Below are 6,258 nucleotides of genomic sequence, written 5' to 3'. Positions count from 1 at the left end.
ATTACATAATAAAGTACTTAAAGAGAAGTTTTGGTCAAGAATGGAATGAAATCGCAAAAACAAAACCAAACCACTGTTGCTTTTTAGAAAACCACCACTTTCACCGATTATATTCAAACAAAAACACAGAATATTTGCGCGGTTGTGTTACAGTGTTTCCTGAGCTGGCTTTCCTCACTGTCATACGAATGGCAGGGCTGTGTGCAGCCACTGTTCTCCTGGCAGATGGCGGGGTCACTCAGCTTCACATTATTTGGAGGCCCTGGATCGAATACTCTAAGGTCCTGAAACCCCAAATTGTCATGGCTCCATCGATGCCAGTAGTGCACAATTTTCAACAATTTTGCTTGTCCACCTCATAAATAGACACGAGTGATGCTATTCTGGTGCAGTGTCTCCAAGGCTGTATTGCAGTCCTCAGTTGTGGCCCTGTTGTCGATGTTGCAGAAGAGTTCCATGGCAGACATGTTGCGCTGGATGCTCTGTTTTGGAATGTGAAGCTTGGAGACAAAGGTCAAGCAGCCACGGTCATCATAGTTAAAAAGCATCGGACAACAGTCATGGCCAGCAGCCACAACACTGTTCTCAGAGACAAACGACACACTCAGGAGGGACAGGAACTTGGTTTTCAGAGTGGAGATCTGCACACTTTTTGAGGCATCAGCAACAGACATGGTACTGTCATGGCTGACCCAGGCCAAGTGGCTCCCACTGTCAGAGAAGCTGATGCCATGGACCCAGCCAACAGTCCCAATGCTGCGGCACTCTGACATCAGCTGGCCAAAAGGCATCTTGCTGCCCCAGGGTATACTGCCTGGCTTTTCATCCACTTCTTTAATGCAGGCAGAAAACACTCTGCATTTGAAGTCACATGATCCTACTATGAAAAAACACGGTTGGGATGCCAATCTAAGCTGAGGACAGTAGAGTGAATTGGCTTTTTAATGTGCTTGCTTAGCCACCAGTCATTTTCAGACTCGAGGTAACAAACAGAAATGAGTCATACTCCACTTCCCACAGCCAATTTGTTTGCTAGAGGGGACCACTTCACAGAAGCTGCTGCATGGTTAATCCTCAGGATCACCAAGGATGGCTTCCAGATGCCATCTTTCTGACTCCAGACATAGGCATTTCGGTCAGGTCCACAAGTAACAATGTGGTCGTTCTTGGGAGCCCAGTCAATACCTATGATGTGTCCGTTGTGCTCCTTGAGTTCATGAACTTTTACCCACTGGCTCCTGTTTTTCTTGTAGATGTGAACTTCGTGTTTATTGGGGCTAAGGCAATCTGGGTATGGTCCCTGTTCCAGGGATGACAGGTGATTGGCTCTAGGAAAAACTGATGCAGGGACATAGTCTTAGTGTTTTCAAAGGACAGGAAGCTGAGGTTGGGGCAGTCTGGAGGGGCTCCCAGCAGAGAATTCGTGGACTCTGGTCAGTGGACACAAACAGGCTCCAGCGCGCATGGGCGGAGAAGCTCCAGCACCATTTATTAAAGAGGCTATCTTTCCTCCAGTGGGGGTGTTTGGGTCCTTTATCAAAGATGAGATAGCGGAGTGTGTCTGGAGTAGTTTCGGCATCTTCTAATCTGTTCCATTGGTCTTCAGGTTTGTTTCTTTGCCAGTATCATGATGTTTTTATCACAGTAACTTTGTAGTACAGTTTCAAGTTGGGGATTGTGATACCCCCTGCCATGTCTCTGTTACCTAGAATTGCTTTTGCTATTCTTGGTCTCTTCTTGTTCCAAATGAATTTTTGGATTGTTTTCTCAAGGTCTGTGAAGTATGCTGCTGGGATTTCAAGTGGGATTGCATTGAATGTATATAGCAGTTTGGGAAGTATGGCCATTTTCACTATGTTGGTTCTTCCTACCCAGGAGCAGGGGATGTCTTTCCATTTTCTGATGTCCTCTTCAGTCTGTCTTTTCAGAGTACTATAGTTTCAGAGAAGAGATCTTTGATTTCATTTGTTAGGTTGATTCCTAGGTATTTCAGTTTTTTGGATGCTATTGTGAAAGGAATTATTTGCCCTATTTCTCTCTTAGTGAGTCTGTTGTTCGTGTAGAGGAAAGCTATTGATTATTGCGTGTTAACCTTGTATCCAGCTACTCTACTGAATTTGGTTATTAGGTCTAGAAGACTTTTGGTGGCATTCTTGGAGTCTTCTATATAGAGTATCATGTCATCTGCAAATGATGACAATTTGACTTCTTCATTTCCTATCTTTATTCCTTTTATTTCTTTCTCATCTAATTGCTGTGGCTAATGTTTCCAAAAGTATATTGAACAAGAGTGGTGATAGTGGACATCCTTGTTTTGTTCTTGATTTTAGTGTGAAGGATTTCAGTTTTTGACCATTTAGTATGATATTGGCTGTTGGTTTTTCATAGATGGCTTTTATCAGATTGAGGTAGAGACCATCTATTCCAATTTTTGTAGGGTTTTTATCATAAATGCATGTTGGATTTTGTCAAATACTTTTTCTGCATCTATAGAGATAATCGTGTGGTTTTTGTCCTTGGCTCTATTGATATAGTGTATTACATTGATTGATTTGCATATGTTGAACCATCCCTGCATCCCTGAGATGAATCCCACTTGCTCAGGGTGTGTGATCTTCTTGATCATCTTCTGCATTCTATTTGACAGAATCTTAGTAAGGATTTTTGCATCTATGTTCATTAGTGAGATTGGCCTGTAGTTCTCTTTTTCAGTTGGGTCTTTCTCTGCTTTGGGGATCAAGGTGATGCTTGCTTCCAGGAATGAATTTGGGAGTATTGCTTCCCTTTCAATTTCATTGAAGAGTTTAAGAAGTAGTGGCAGTAGTTCCTCTCTAAATGTCTTGTAGAATTCAGCAGTGAAGCCATTAGGACCTGGGCTTTTCTTAGTTGGTAAGTTTTTACTTACGTTTTTCAATTTCATTGATTGATATTGGGTTGTTTAGAATTTGTAGGTCTTCTTCATTCAACTTTGGTAATTCATAGGTATCCAGGAATCTGTCCATTTATTCTGTGATTTCCATCTGATTGGCATATAGGTTCTTGAAGTAGGTATTGATGGTCCTCTGGGATTCTGCTGGGTCTGTTGTAATTTCACCCTTTTCATTCCTAATTGCATGGATTTCGGCCTTTGCTTTCCTTTTTCTGATAAGATTGGCTAAGGGTTTCTCAATTTTGCTTATTCTTTAGAAGAACCAACTCTTGGCTTCATTGATTTTTTTGTATCATTCTCTTAGTCTCCATTGCATTGATTTTTGCTCTGATCTTCATAATTTCCTCCCTTGTATGAGCTTTGGCTTTGTCCTGCTCTTCTTTTTCTAGAAGCTTGAGGTTCAGCATCAGGTTGTTTAATTGGGCTCACTCGGTTTTCCTAATATGAGTATTCACTGCTATGAATTTCCCTCTTAAGACTGCTTTCATTGTGTCCCATAGATTCCGATATGTTGTATTGTTATTGTCATTTAATTGAAAGAACTGTCTGATTTCTTCTTTAATTTCCTCTGTGACCCATTGGTTATTCAGAAGTGTGTTGTTCAATTTCCATGTGTTTATGAAACTTTTGCAGTTTCTTTTGCTATTGATCTCCAATTTCATTGCACTGTGGTCTGATAATATACAGGGGATAACTTCAATTCCTTTGCACTTACTTAAACATGTTTTATGAGCCAGTATGTGGTCTATTTTGGAGAACAACCCATGTGGAGCCGAAAAGAATGTGTATTCTGATTTTTTAGGGTGCAACACTCTTGTAAACATCTATTAAGTTCATTTGTTCAAGAGTTTGATTGAGTTCTATTTCATTACTTATTTTTTGTCTAGTCGATCTATTTGTGACAGTGGGGTGTTGAGGTCCCCCAGTACTGTTGTATTAGTGCATATATGACTTTTCATGTCAGTTAGTATTTGTTTTATATAGTTGGGCATACTAGCGTTTGGTACATATATATTTATGATTGTCATCTCTTCCTGTCGGATTGTTCCCTTTACAAGGATGTAGTGTCCTTCTTTGTCTTTCTTAATCAGTGTGGGTTTGAAATCCACTTGATCTGCAAAGAGGATAGCTACTCCTGCATTTTTTGGATTCCCATCACATGGAGTACTGTTTTCCACCCTTTAACTTTCAGTTTCTTTTTGAATTAAGTGTGTTTCTTGTATGCAGCATATTGTTTGATCTTGCTTCTTGACCCATTCTGCCAGCCTATTTCTTTTGATTGGTGAATTGAGACCATTAACATTGATGGTTATAACTCACACGTATTGACTTATCATTGTCATGACTTTTTCTTTTTGTTGGATTCTCCTCCTTTGGATTTAATTTCTTGTCGTCCCTGATGGATTCATTCTGCTCTGCTTCCTGGGGTTGTGATCTCCATTGTCTTTTCCTAGGATATTGTCTAAAATTTTTTGGAGTGCTGGTTTGATATTCATGAAGTTCCTAAGGTGCTCTTTGTCATGAAAGTATCTTATTTCTCATCAATTTTGAAAGATAGTTTTGCAGGGTACATCAATCTGGGTTGGAGGCTGTTTTCCTTTAGAAAAACAGGAATACATCACTCCAAGCTCTTCTTGCCTAAAGGGTTTGCATTGAGAAGTCCGCTGTGATTCTGACGGGCTTTCCTTTGTATGTGATTTGTTTCTTTTCTCTCACTGCTTGTAGAATTTTGTTCTTTTGTTGGGTTTCTGGAATCTTAACATTTATATGCTTATGTGTAGATTTTTTTTAATCAAGGCTAGTTGGAGTCCTATATGCCTCACTTATCTGTATGTCAAGTTCTTTTCCCCTGCTTGGGAAATATTCTGCCATCACTTCTGTGAACAGTGTGTTGTTTTTTTTTTTAATGTCATCTGCACTCTCTCCTCTTTCTTCACTGACTCCGATCAGTCTTATGTTATTCTTCTTTGCATCATCTAGCAGCTTATGGATTGATTTCTTGTGATCTCTCACAATTTTAAAGCAATTTTTCTTTTCCTGGTCACTAATTGAAATCTTATCTTCTATATCTGATTCTGTCCTCACATTGGTTCATTCTGCTCTATAGACTTTCATTGGAGTTTTTAATGTCCTGGAAATCTGTTTGGATGTGTTTTATGGATTTCATTTGTTTTCTATGTTGGGATTGCATTACATTCCTCAGGTCCTCTCTGGGTTTATTTATCATGTCTTGCATGTGAGCACAATCTCTGCTGTTATCTGAGAAATTATTTCTGATTTCATTTTTTTCCAGATCCTCTTTTGTTGCTAGTTCAGGGATTCAAGTTGGTTCAGGATCAAAGTGTTCCATGTCATTTCCCTTTGGGGTTGCCGTAGGTGGTCTGGAAGGCTGGTTTTGATACTTTTTTATGTCTCTTCTCATTTTGATGGGTGGTGGGTGTGCTGCTGGCACTCATGCTGCTCACTTCCTCTGTGCTGGGAGGAGTGGTACAGTGGCCTGGAACCCTCCTCTGCTCTGGGAGCAGTGCTATGGCAGCCCAGAAGCCTCCTCTGTGCTGGGAGAGGTGGTAAGGTTGCCTGGAAAACTTCTCTGCACTGGGAGCATTGGCATGGCAGCCTGGAAGCCTCCTTTGTGCTGGGAGTGGTGGTAAGGCAGCCACTTTTCCTTTCTTTATGTAGGTCTGAGTTTCTGGCATACCTTTCCTTTTCTCTGAAGAACTTCTTTTAACATTTCTTGCAATTTGGGTGCCCTGGCAACAAATTCTCTCAAGTGTTTGTTTGAGAAAGTTTTTATTCCTCCTTTACTTTTGAAAAATAAGGTCATAGAGGATAGAACTTTAGCACAGAATATTTTTTCTCCTGTCAATGCTTTATAAATATTTACCTCCATTCTTCTTGTTTGCATGGAAGTGAGATGTAATTCTTATCTTTGTTCCTCTATAGATATGGCATTTTTCCCAGGCTCGCCCTGAACTTGGGGCAATTGACCATCCTGCCTCAGCCTCTTCAGTGCTGATATTTCAGACATGTGCCACCATGTCCAGCTCTGATTTTCTAACCTCTGCGAATATTATGCCTAGTTCTGATTTCTGCTTGTTTTCTTGTTTGCTTATTTGCCTGTTTCCACTTTGTGCTCTCTGACCTTCATGAATCTGTGGTTTGGTGTTATCAATTTGGGGAAATTCTCAGTCATAATTATTCATATTTCTTCTGATATTTCTCTTGAGTATTCTGCCCTGTTTGTTCCCCTAAGTCCTCTTTTTTCCCCTCCTGCTAGCTTTTTGGTATGGAGGTTTTTAATGAGATATCCATAAGCTCAGAGTTTTTTT

General features: G+C 40.3%; 1 pseudogene; it reads right to left on the bottom strand.

The window, feature by feature from the left end:
* Positions 1-244: 244 nt before the first annotated feature.
* LOC101703384 (actin-related protein 2/3 complex subunit 1A pseudogene) lies at positions 245-1,353 on the bottom strand (annotated as a pseudogene).
* Between the last annotated feature and the right edge of the window lie 4,905 nt (positions 1,354-6,258).

Source organism: Heterocephalus glaber, unplaced genomic scaffold, assembly GCF_053883595.1.
Source record: "Heterocephalus glaber isolate CG9 unplaced genomic scaffold, H.glaber_assembly_v1.0 deba00001461, whole genome shotgun sequence".
NCBI classification, from domain to species: Eukaryota; Metazoa; Chordata; class Mammalia; order Rodentia; family Bathyergidae; genus Heterocephalus; species Heterocephalus glaber.
Note: the sequence above shows the minus strand (reverse complement) of the source record. Positions and strands in the feature narration are given on the sequence as shown.